Below are 12,800 nucleotides of genomic sequence, written 5' to 3'. Positions count from 1 at the left end.
GTTCTATGTAAATAGAGTTGTAAATTGCAATAAATAAATACAAAAATGAATTTTATGTGTATTCTTTATTGATATATTGTTGATAAAAATCTCCAATAAAAAATTACCTATAGTTATAATAAGTACGTCCCGGATTAGTATTTTTGAAAACATATATTTTAAATGATGTATTTGAAGTGTTGAAGAAAAATGTTTGGAAAAGTAAAAAACTTTGCTAAAATGTATATGTATGTAGGAACGTATAGCACAGAACTGATACAATTTTTAAAAAAAATTGTTTATTATTATATAGTTTTATTTTAAACAATATGGGTTTAATGTGAACTAAAAGATTTTTTACAAAAACTAATTTGATTGATATTTAGTGGTTTTAAATGAATCCAACTAAAGAAATAGCTTCGGTCGTTTTAACTTTGATACTAGGCCAATCTAATTCCAAGTGTAATAAGAGAAGGGATTGATCTATTAACGTATTCTCTGAAACTTTGGTGTCATGCAAATGATTATTTATTATTTTCAAGATAACATTACCTCATTTCTCTTTTAGACTGAATTGATGAAGATTGTGTTCAAGGGTTATTATGTTTGGAATCGATAATTCGGCCAACTGAGTAGCCGGAACCGAAACAGATTTAGTAGGTGCAATATATTAAAAGTAGGTGCGGTGGTTAGCATAACTAGGCTCTGATGACTGCTTACCTACCTCCATTGTCATCAATCACTGCCGGCTAGTCTGCTCAGCGGAAATTGTCTAATCTCTGGCTCAGATCTACGCCGAAAGAGGTGGGTCTCAGTGAATGCATGATCAAGTTCACTATGAATACGGTTCAAGGATACACTACTCGTTCTCATTATCTCCTTCATCTATTGCTATTATATATTTTTTTTAATCTAATACCTGTAAACTGTATCCTTCATCCTATCCTAGAGATATCAGCTCAATTTAACAGCTATGCTAACTAGTCGTCGAAAGTGATACGATATATATCCGGTATTTCATGTAATACCTGCCCTAAAATATGCCTTGTAAATGTGCAGTAAAAAAACTAAATAAAAGTCAGATGCAGGAAAAGGAGTTAAAATACAAGGAAGTTCCATGTATATGTAATTATTCTCCATGTAATATTAATGTATTTATCAGGAAAAAAAACTACCCCAAAACCAATTATATGAATACAAAAATAAATAAAAATAACTGACTTAAGATATTGTGAATTAAATATACGTTATATTTTTTGTTTAATCCTTGAGATTTGAGTCCGGCTGCTGTTAGAAAATACTCTCCACTCGACTCGAGTCCAGAAGCCTTTGTTAAATTTGGGGATAAAGCTACGATAGAGCGTAAATGCTGACCACATCGCCTCATATCACTGTCTCATGTGTACAAGTATAACCATTGAATAAGGAACAGCAAGTTATTACTAACTTATGAACGCATGCCCAATAATGGATAGTACGGTTACAACTTTATTGATATTTTCTACATGAAAATATATGCTCAAAATAGCGTAGTTTTATCATTAAAGGTATGCCTGAAAATATTCCTGAAATGAATATACTTTCGAATTAGTATCTAATCTTATAACAATTTTTTAAAGCTTTGAACCTGTATCTGTTGACAATGGAAATTCATATGGTCAACAATTATTAATAATTTGGCTGATTATGGGTAATCTCACTTCAACTATGCATTTTGAAAACCAATATTTGTAGCAAACTTTGTTCCAGAGGACTCGTGAATCAAGCAAAATATTGATTTTTATATACTACGATATATACTACGATTTTTATATACTGATAAAAATTAGAAGTTTCTATAGCTTACTAATTCATTCTATAGCTAATCAGTAAAAGGAAGAAATTAAAAAGGTACTTACTTGTAAAGAAGGAAATAGCGCCAGGGAATTGGAAATTTAAAAAATACTGTACCATTCAAGAAGGTTCCTTTTCATACTATTTTGAAAGGAAGTAAAAACGGGAATAAAAATGTAAATAGGAAAATAATGGGATAGAATCAGAGTTGTCACGAGATGTAAAAGTTTACTTCCTGGAACCGTTTAATTAGTAGGTTATTCAAAACGGTTTTGTCTGTTATTTTCCAGGGGAGGTCTAAAATCTTGTGGAGACATACAGTTGTTAGTGTAACTTTGTTAAAAACGACTATAACCACAAATGTTTCCAGTAAGCATGGCTTGATAGTGATAAAGATTCCTAAAAAGAGTTTAACCCTGAAATTCGATCAGATTGTCTGCTCTTATCGATTGAAATAAATTTAGTGCCCGGGATATGTCAGGGGACTCAGACTTTGACAATTTAAGTAAAATTGACATATGAAAACGTAAACATAAACGTTTTTGTTGAGTCGGAAAATCTGACATATTCACCTATCGTATTAGAAACGCAAATGTTTTTAATATCATGCTCAGGGCTGTACAAAAAGTAATTTTATGCAAGAAAATCATAATGTATGCCTTGTATATATAATTATTATATCATGTTGTACACAATTTTCCGAATTTATACAATAATAATACTTGATGGATCAGACTGGCTCTCTTAGGAGTTGGGACTCTGAGGCTCCAGCCTTCCTCGCAAGAATTAAATACAGCCGATTCTTGATAATTTTTTTTTATTCCTTGAAAAACTCTCCATAAACTAAAAAAAAATTATTTTATTTTGGTCCTAAAGTAATTTGAAATTTGACCTACAGACTTTGTCGATTTTTGACCGCTCGAACCATCCTTCTCCATGCCTGCCTATCTTGGACTAGTGTTTGCCATTTATGTATTCTGTCTATTCATCTGGTTTTAGCGATTTTTCTGGACTTAATATGGACAGAGAGAAGAAGGCTCTGTTCGGTTTGTTATACGCTGGTCTATCTCAGTCCGTTGATCATTCATTGATATTATTATGGAGCTGAGGTATTTGAAACTGTCTACATTCGGAAACGATTTGCCGTCCACGCAGACTAAATATTTATATCTACAAAAGATAAAACAACTGCACTATTACAATCCATGAAACGTCTTGGTTCAAACAGTACATGGTAAGAAAGGATTGACCAAAGGGTGTGGAAAGAGGTAATTTCTTAGGATCATACTGAACCCTCAGACTATCCCCAATTAAGGTCAGTCACTTAATAGAGGCTGGTTGTGCCCCGGAAACGTTCCTCAGCGGATCTCCTTCGGGAGATAAAAAAGTAATCTTACTGTTCTCAAAAATTTCTTTTTTTAGTTTTTCCTATTATTTTTGTAAGACGAGTTTAACCTGGATCTAAGTTGCCATTTGTCCCTGAATTCCAGTCAGTCTTGCAAGGAAAATTAACTGACTTTCTAACTTAAGTGCCGTGTCAATTATCATAATAAACATTCATAGTTACGACTTTTACTTTTATGTAGTACATTACACTTGATGAAAGTGAGTTGGTATTTCAAAGTAGTGCTTATTTGCACAGGTTTGTTTTTACCGAAATTAATACCTTGTTCATATTTTTTTTTTCTTTTAGTGATTCCAGCTTCCTGGTCTACGAGTGTCCTGGTGAGCTATGTTTACGAAACATGTAAGCTTTTTTTTCTAAGAACTGCTTAACAAAAAAAGATGTGAAATACAGTTACCTATGGTTCAACCTTACCTTCTTACTTTACCGCTACGTTTACGGAAGGATTTATTACAATAAGTTTAAATATGCTGACATTTTCATTTTATTCCATGTCATAAATTGTCTTAAGGGAGCTTCTACCGGAGTTTATCTCGATTTATCATTGCTTATTTTCGTCCTCGTACATACATTTAACAGTTTGCCCTGCTAAGCAACGGCTAGTTTAAACGGTAAGCGTCCTAATAAACGGCTAGTTCAGGTTTAAAATATCTTAAATTAAAAAAATTTTAAATGATCGAAAAAGTCCAATAAATCCTCAATAAAGTAACAGCAACAGTAACAGTAACAAGCAAAACTTTAAATTGTTCCCTCTTAATTGCTCTATTTAAATCGTTATCTGAGTTTTCTATAAACGTTTTTTGAAGGCATCCCTAAAATTTTAATTATTCTGCACCCCTGCGTTATTAGTTAATTGTTGCGGTCGTTTGGTATTTCCTCAAGGTGCTCCGTCCACTTATAATTTGAGTTCGAAGTTCTTTTCTTTTTTTTTTTTTTTTTGTTTAATAAGCAGTTTGTATTTTTTATGCGTGATTCGTTTTTTGAAACTGCCTATGATCATCTCAGAAGTTGTCGTGCTGCTTGTTTCTGAAGTCTCTCATTCTATCATTTATTATTTAATTCGTCAAAAATAAAATTCACCAGATTCCATCGTCTCTATACGCATTCTCTCTGATATTTAGCGTTCCCTGATTTCCCTATAGGCTGGAATTTACAAAATTAAACGATCGCTTTTTAGATAACTTATTTTCCAGTGACCTTTCATTGAACAAAAATTTAGAATTCTTATTTTGCTATTATTTTTTGAGTTTTCAAAGAATGTTGCCAGTATTCCCTGCTACCCAATGGTACCTTTCCTCTGAGATTCAATTAAAAATGGGGACTGTTCACAGTCCTTTAGTCCCAGCAACAAAATTTAATGAAAACTACTTAGACTCATTCAAAAGTTTTTTTGTCGGATAAATTTCTTAATATATGAGAGATATCGTTAAAGTTTGATTGAGCTTTTTATCAAACGTAGCATATTGTATTTTGTATTTTGAAAATTAATGAAATGGTACAACAAATAGTCCAATTAATAGTAGAACAAATCTAAAAAAAAATCTTGATTCGAAGCCTCTGCATTGCACTCTTTAAATGCAATGCAACAGGTTGTGATGTGAATACAATAATTGTATTATGCAATGGGTTACATAACATTTGTTGTGTAGTTTTTATCTCCACCATAATGAGATCCTTTTCCATTCCATCCCTAGAATGGCTGCTCTTCGTATATGAAATGTTGATGATGAAATGAAGGATGGTGAATGCAATCAGGTCATCAATGCTTACTGACTCATCGATGGCATTCCATTTGTTGGTGTAATTTTTCTCTTTGTTTTGTGAGTATATTTTTTGTTTTCGTAAAATTTTTATTTTTAAATTGAATTCATCCTTTCTTTTTATGCTTAAGTACTTGCATGGATCGTATTATTATATCGTTCTAAGAGGTAAACTGTACATACTATTTTATTTTAAATTTTAATTACCTCCGAGGGATTAATGATGCAATTAAAAAGTGAATTTATATGAAATAAATTGGATAAGTGTTAAAAGTTCTAGTTAACTTGGAGTTAGACTTCCATCTTGTGTTTCAATAATGCTCAACAGCACTGAACTGAAAGAGATTACTTAAATAATATTTCAGAAATAAAATGAGATAAAATAAGAACGATATGTGCTTTATTTAGAAAAAAAAGAAATTAAGACCATTCTAAAATATTTTTGATGTCAACATCTTAAGATTATAGATGACATTGTGACGGCATACAATAAGAACGACAGGCAAAGTTGCGCGCTCTTGCAACAATCATGAGAGCTGGATGAAAATGTGGAAAGCTCTTCTGGCTTCAGCAGGGTTAATAGCATTTATTATGTTGTTTTTGTATTATGTAATCGTCATGTATAGTGTAATACTAGTGTATAGTGTAAAATACTTAATAAATTGTACATATTAGGTCTGTTTCAACAACTTCTGACTTTACGGAACATGTTCAGACCTAATGTATTTAAAGTTATACAGTTCTATTAATAAAGTTTCTATTAATGAGACCTCTCTCGACGTCATAATTTGATACAGATTCATTACAAAGTTAATATCAAACAATTAGTCTGAGTGTGACAGGAGACTCAATCTATTTTCTAATTTTCAGACCTATTCCTTCCCTCATTCCTCTCTTACAATGCATTTGAAATGGAGTACAAGAGATATAACCCATTATAGTTACCCCTTTATATCAAACCCTTTAGACCAATGGAGCTTAGAAGAAAAAAAATTAGTAAAGAGTGTAAAAAACACTACCATTATTGCACAAATATTTAACTATTTCATTTTATTTTTTTACTGATAGGAGTATACATTTAATAAGGGTTTGAAGGACTTGGGTATTTATAATTTATTCGCCAAGGACTAGCGAATAAAACGATATTTCTGATTGAAGTGAACAATTTAGGCCTAATTTAGAGGCGGTCCTAATGACCGGGTTGGTATTTTAATAATGGCCTATACAATTTGATTGATAGTCCATTATTAAGATGTGCGTTTTTCTTTAGTAATCTACTATGGGAAGTACTGGATCAATCGTGGAAATCATTCTGCAGTTAAATCTTTGAGCTGCTTATGACTATACAGATCAATGCTTGTTACTAAGGCTTCATCACAAAAGCTACAGTAGCTAAGATATTCAAAGGGTTCTCAGAAATAGAAGAAAACAGGAATGTTATCAACCATATAACCCAATAAAATTTTTCACGCTTTGATATAAAATATAATTAATTATTTTAATCACGATTTTGCGCATGATTATTATCATAAGTGATTTTTCAACTAAATTGTTATATCTATGATGCTATCTTAAATAGCACATACGGTCGACATCTAGGCCAATTACTTCTAATTTTGAACGCCAGAAGGCAGGCTTTTCCGTTTTCTTTTCTGCTCTACCAAGGCATGTAGGAAACCTATATGTGTTTAGTTTTGGCCGAAAGGACCACTCAACCAAAAGTGATCATGGCATCTAAACTGACATTCCACCAGTTACGGTCTATTTCTAACAAATTTATACATAATATATTCTTGGGCCAATTCCCTCAGAGTTACAAATATTTCCTAAAACACCCCAAATTTCCTTTTTTTTTTTTTTTTTTCCGAACCCTCTAAAACAGAAATAAAAGTGAATTAGTAAGTGCATTACAGACCAAATTTCCCTCTGGACCCTAGATTCTTTTTAACTTAACTCTCATCGGTTCTCCCAGTAGTGACCAAAGAATCTTCAAAATTATTGATTCCGGTTAATTGCTATTCTTCCCTACGTACATCATTTGTTCTTTCAATTCCTTTTTCCGTTCCACCATGGTATCCCCACTCTTTCCTCGTGTCTTTTATATCTTCTAGTTATACCAATAATCAAGCATTAAGCTCAGTAACCGCCAGAGATGAAGTAATTTAGCCCAACATTTCAAGTAATTTCATTGTTTGTAAGGTGTATATTCCAGATCTTGATGCAACATTTTATTTTATAGTAAAATAATGTTAATTTGCATGTAGTATCCTTCATGTCATTCTTAAATTTATTATTAATAACCACCAATTAAATATCGTTTACGTGTTCACATAAATTGAATCATCAATCCTAATGTTGTGTAATTAAAAGAGTAATGAACGATTGTTGTAGATTTAGCCGCTAGTATGGGAATATTTCGTTCCAAACCACCTAGGCAGTCATAATAGATGTTATGTTTTGCTGTTTTTGTTGCTCTTTTTTTTTTCACCAAAGACTTCCGAGCCTCAAGAGCTAGCGAATCTATGATGACTAATAATGGACTATAAATTAGCTCGAGGCTATAGGGGTCTATTCGAGAGTCATTGGCCTTGAAGAAATAGATATATTATCCCTAGAGCAGATCTCCGATCACCAAATTATTAATTATGTGTTGTAACACTAAGGAAACTACGATGCCTTTTTAAGTGGTTATATTTTCTCCCTAACTTTGATTCCAGATCTATTCTGAAAATCACAACAAAGAAAAAAATCTACATAGTTTAACCTGATCTATAATTAATAAAAATAGTTTTCTTGTTGCTGTTTCCGCTTTCTAAGTTATAAATTACTACAGTTTAGTAACCAATAATTTCAGTTGTCAGTCCTTTTTATATGCTTTAGATACATTCCTGATAATGAAAATGTAATCATAAAATTATTTATATTTAAATTCTACATTTTGGTTAAGAACAAAAAAAAAAAAAAAAAGGAATTCCTTACTTATAGGCTGTATGTATTATAATCTTATATGCCAAATCCTAGTCAGTCCAATTTTTTTAATTTTTAGGGAAACTAAAACAGTGTGAATCATTAAAGAAACCTTGAATGCCCTTTATGAACTAGTATTAGAGAAAGGTCTGATAGTCTTACGGTATGAATTTTAGGGTTCTCGTAAATCTTAAATTTTGTATTGGATATCCAATGGGTTTTAACATAACGATAGCTTCCTTATTCAAACCAATTGGGTAAGCGGTAGCAGCCGTAGTAACGCACCAGTTTGCCAGCCCAAAGGTTGTCAGATCGAGTCCCGGTCTTACCTGGTCATTTTTCAAGTATAAATAATACAAAACTCACTCACAACCTCCCCCGGGCATTTGTGAGGCCCGTTAGCCAATGGGGTGGCACTCACAAAAAATAGGCGTGGGAGTGACGAACCCACCCTACGAAAAAACCACGTCAAGAAACGCTTAAGAAAGACTTAGACCTCCACTAATATAGGGTCTGTCGCCCATATAATAATAATAATAGTGGGTTTTAGCATAACGATAGCTTCGTTATTCAAAGCAATTGAGTTTTTTTGTGAAAAATATATATTTTTTTTACATTAACAATATTGTCAAATTTCAAATTAATCAAAAAAGTAAAAAGAGAATACTACAACACACTGATATTATCATAAAAGGCCATATTTTCATTTAAATAAAACGGTTAACTTTGAAAAGTTTGCTTTCAACAATTTCAAGGGCTTCTCAGACAGAATTTTAATGTAAAAAAAAAATTGACTGGGTTATGGTATAACTGTTTTAAACCCATACCAATTATTGTATCGAACTAATATTATAAATTATTGGATTCTAATTACAGGTCATTACAGTAAATTCTACTTTATTATTGCTGTTAATTAAACGAAAAGTTTATTAGGTTATTTCGTATTATAGTAGTTTGATAACATTATAAAAGTACGTATTAGCTGTTACAATTTGTAGTCATTGAATTCGATCAGGTTTATATAGGGTATTGTTCACTGTAATCTGTTTTCCATGATATTTACTGAAACTCTTACATAGTCATTGTTTTTAGGGATTGATCCTTTTGTTTTCACATAAATTTCGAATGTTAATTAGTTAACCAGATTCACCAGATCATTTATTCAGTATGTTCAGGAAATAGGCGACTCTAACCAAAAACTTAAAACAGGTAGAACCATTGGGGATAGCTAATTTAAAATCATATTTTATTATATTTTGAAATTAGTATTGAGTTGTATTACTGCCTTCTCTTGATTAATTTCAGCTCATGTCTCAACAGCAGTTCTATTAGAGCTGCTTTAATGTTGTGACTAAGCAAAGACTACGCAAGTTCCTTTCACCTCATCATTGCTAATTAATTCTAATTTAATTTTCATCTACGTCACGTTTTTAGATTCAGCTTCATTGTCATACTATAGTGATAGTATTTCGTTTGTTTTTATTGTGTTTTTTTTTTGTGATTAATTCATGCTGGCTTATTTTGTTTGCAATTAATGAAAATGAAAAAAAATCAGAGCCATCTCCTATTTTAATTATTTCATTGATAATAACATGAAATGAGAGAACAAATATAACATTATCAAATCAAATCAGTTCTTGGACAAGTAATAAAATCATTTTTTATTTTTTATTTAATTATAAAATTTTGGTACTCGTTGTTTAGACCAAGTTATAAAAAAAAATTCATAAAAAAGGAAAACAGATAATGTAGTATATAATTGGATACTTGCAGAAGATCATATTGGGTCTATACGCTGGATAAATACATTCTTATTAATAGTAGCTCCATTCAAAACATACTAGGATAGGACAGAGTTGGGCAACTATGAAACTAATAGCTAAAATTCCTATGGATACAATATTTATTTATCAATGGTTCATATATAATACAAATAAAATGAAGATAATACTTGGTGATACTCAGCCTCTACCGCCAATCATCAAAAATCGCCGTGAACAATCCATCATAACCCGACTCAGGATCAGACATACAAGATTAACACACAAGCACCTTCTTGTAAGAAATCCTTCACCGACATGTTATAGTTGTAAATGTTCCCTGACGATGAAGCATATCCTGGAACACTGTTCGCGTCTGGAATCATCAAGAACGTCTTTTGGCCACCGGGGACAACGTCAAGTCTTACTATCAGGAAATTGGAAGAATTTTTTTAAGTTCCTAAAGGAGAACAACCTGCACCAAGAAATGTAACCACAAAATCCAGAATACGGTGCCTCTAACCCTGTGGTTGTATACGGAACCTAAAAAAAAAATTATATATCTACATAGCTTATAATTAACAACTGTATTAATTTAGAGGCTCTGTAATCCTTGGAGAGCCATGACATCTGCTAATGATTGCATATACTCACCTCTGTCTGCTTCACAGCACTTCCAGTTTATTCCCATCGCCATCAATTTGCTTTTCGCAAAGTATATGCATTTTCGGACGAGGCTTCTATCGTTTTCTTTGATCACATGGCTTTCCAATTAGTAATAAGTAATTATTGTATAATAATCCCTATTTAGCCCAAGTCCTCCACATACCTCAACCATCGCAGTATACCAACCTCAATGTGAAGGAGGTGGTCTGGGGTGCAGTCAAAAAGGCATAAAATCAGTTTTCAACTATTTATTTGCAGGTAAATATACAGGATTAATTAAGGAAATTAATCGAATATGACTCATTATTGACATGAAATATATCATTGTTCCATGTTAACGCCATAATATAATTACCTTGTAAATATTATTTGAGTTTTATTAGTATTTAATTTAGTTACATCAATTTTTATTTGTATTGTTTTATTTAGATTTAGTTATTTGAAAAGAAAAAAAATAGGTAATTATATTTGTTTGTTATAATGAGTAATAGAGGCAGTTACTAAGGGTTGAGAATCGTCGCTAAGAGGTTGCCTAGCAACGGGCCGACCATCTTAGTTTTTTATGGCAGTTCTGGCTAATTAGTGGCCCTGGTAGCGTCTTTTGGCAGTCCTGTCTGCATTTGGTTGATATTATTTTATTTGACATTTTTTGAGTGTACTCGTCGTCATAACAGTTTGGAACCAGACCACTTCTGTGTTACAATTTTAATACGAGTTCCAATTAATTAGGTAATTAGTGGCCAACCCCTGAACCCAATGAATGTGTGTAACCAGCCCTGTCTGGGTTCATTTTGTCGGCTCGCCTAATACAATACGACTGTTGGATATTTGGACCATCGATGAGCCAGACCTACACATCTCGGCAGCTCTTCCTCTGACCTTTCGTCGTGCAGTATTTATTTTATATATATTTATTTGTAAATTAGTTTCTTTTCGTTTTCATAATTTATCTGACTATTTTATTTTTATCTAAAAGGCCTTTGTCTTTTTGCTTGTATATTTTGCTTATGTTAGTTTTTAGTTTTCAAATGTTTAAATTGAACCAAATAAATGTTTAATCCGAGCCTATTTGTTTTTTGTTTATTTTAAAGCCTTCCAACAAAAAGACATAGTCGATTTGAGGCGGCTTTAACAGTTCCATGAATGACTGAATTAATATAGTCATAAATGAATGAATACAAGCAATCAATAAAATTGTATCGATTTCTGCGAGTTGTGCGAGGCTGAACTAGTTGATAGTTCACAGCGTGTTTTTAGTATGAAATAACTAATAAAGAAAGTGCATTGGTGTTCAATTACTATCAAACCATTATTGAGTGGGTAGTGAGAAGTACAAGTATCGAGGCTATTCACAATCAGTGTATACCCGCCCTTATAGCATTGAACGAATAAGATTTATCTAGCAACACTCCCATTACCTTCATCAGGCAGCAGACTCAGCCCATATTCCAATTTCCAGGCGAATCCCTTTCCTAATTTTTCCCTTAAAATGCATTTGAATGAAATGTAGTACAAGAGATAATTATAATTACCAACCCACTATATATAAAACCCTTTAGACAACACTAAATTGAGTTATGAAAAATAAATAAGGGTGTAGTGACCAACAATTCAGTATACTGTGTAAAAACTGGTGACCTCTTTAGTAATTTATGTAACATATTCAAACCGACGCTCGGTGCTTCGAGTATATGGAGTTAAATTACCAATTACTTATTACAAATTATACCTAATAAGTTATGAAAATTTCGGCAAAAGATTTAGACATAATATAAGGGTTAAAAATATGTAGATAGTGGGGTAAAAAAAAATCAGAGCTTCAAAATAAAAACAATAATAATTATATTAATACAAAATTACAACAAATCATCAGAGTCTGAATCTGACGTATCTAATTCTAAATTTGAAATAGAATCGTTTAAATTTTCATTCCAAGTGTTAAAAAAAAGTGTTGATACATTAAAAAAACCTTCAATATGTTCATCAACTTTTTAATGTTTTCTTGATATACCTCTCTGTGAAGCAATGAAGGAATCAGACATGATAAGGGGATTCGCTATTAGATTACATGACTATAGGTGGTTTTTTCACAAAGAAGAGATGCACACGAGAAGTGAAACAAATTGTAACTAATAATTTGGTCACCGCAAAAGGAATTAATTCCGAGAGTTTAAACTTTGTATGGCCTCGCAGGAAGATGTAAACAGTTTAATATATGTACACATCAGTAGTCTAAGGCTTAGTTTAAAATTCCCAATACTAAATAACTTGTAAAAAAATATTTTGATTTTTGATTTTTGTCCATTGAACGATGCACTTATAGGGTACCCTATATATTATAGGGTGCGACGTATGCAACAAGACATATTTTGGTATATTGGTATATTAGTAGATTGGTATATTGGTATATTGTTTTATGCTCAACCAGCA

The sequence above is a fragment of the Halyomorpha halys genome, unplaced genomic scaffold (assembly GCF_000696795.3).
Source record: "Halyomorpha halys isolate HHAL.00 unplaced genomic scaffold, Hhal_1.1 Scaffold483.1, whole genome shotgun sequence".
Lineage (NCBI taxonomy): Eukaryota > Metazoa > Arthropoda > Insecta > Hemiptera > Pentatomidae > Halyomorpha > Halyomorpha halys.
This window is presented reverse-complemented; position numbering follows the sequence as displayed.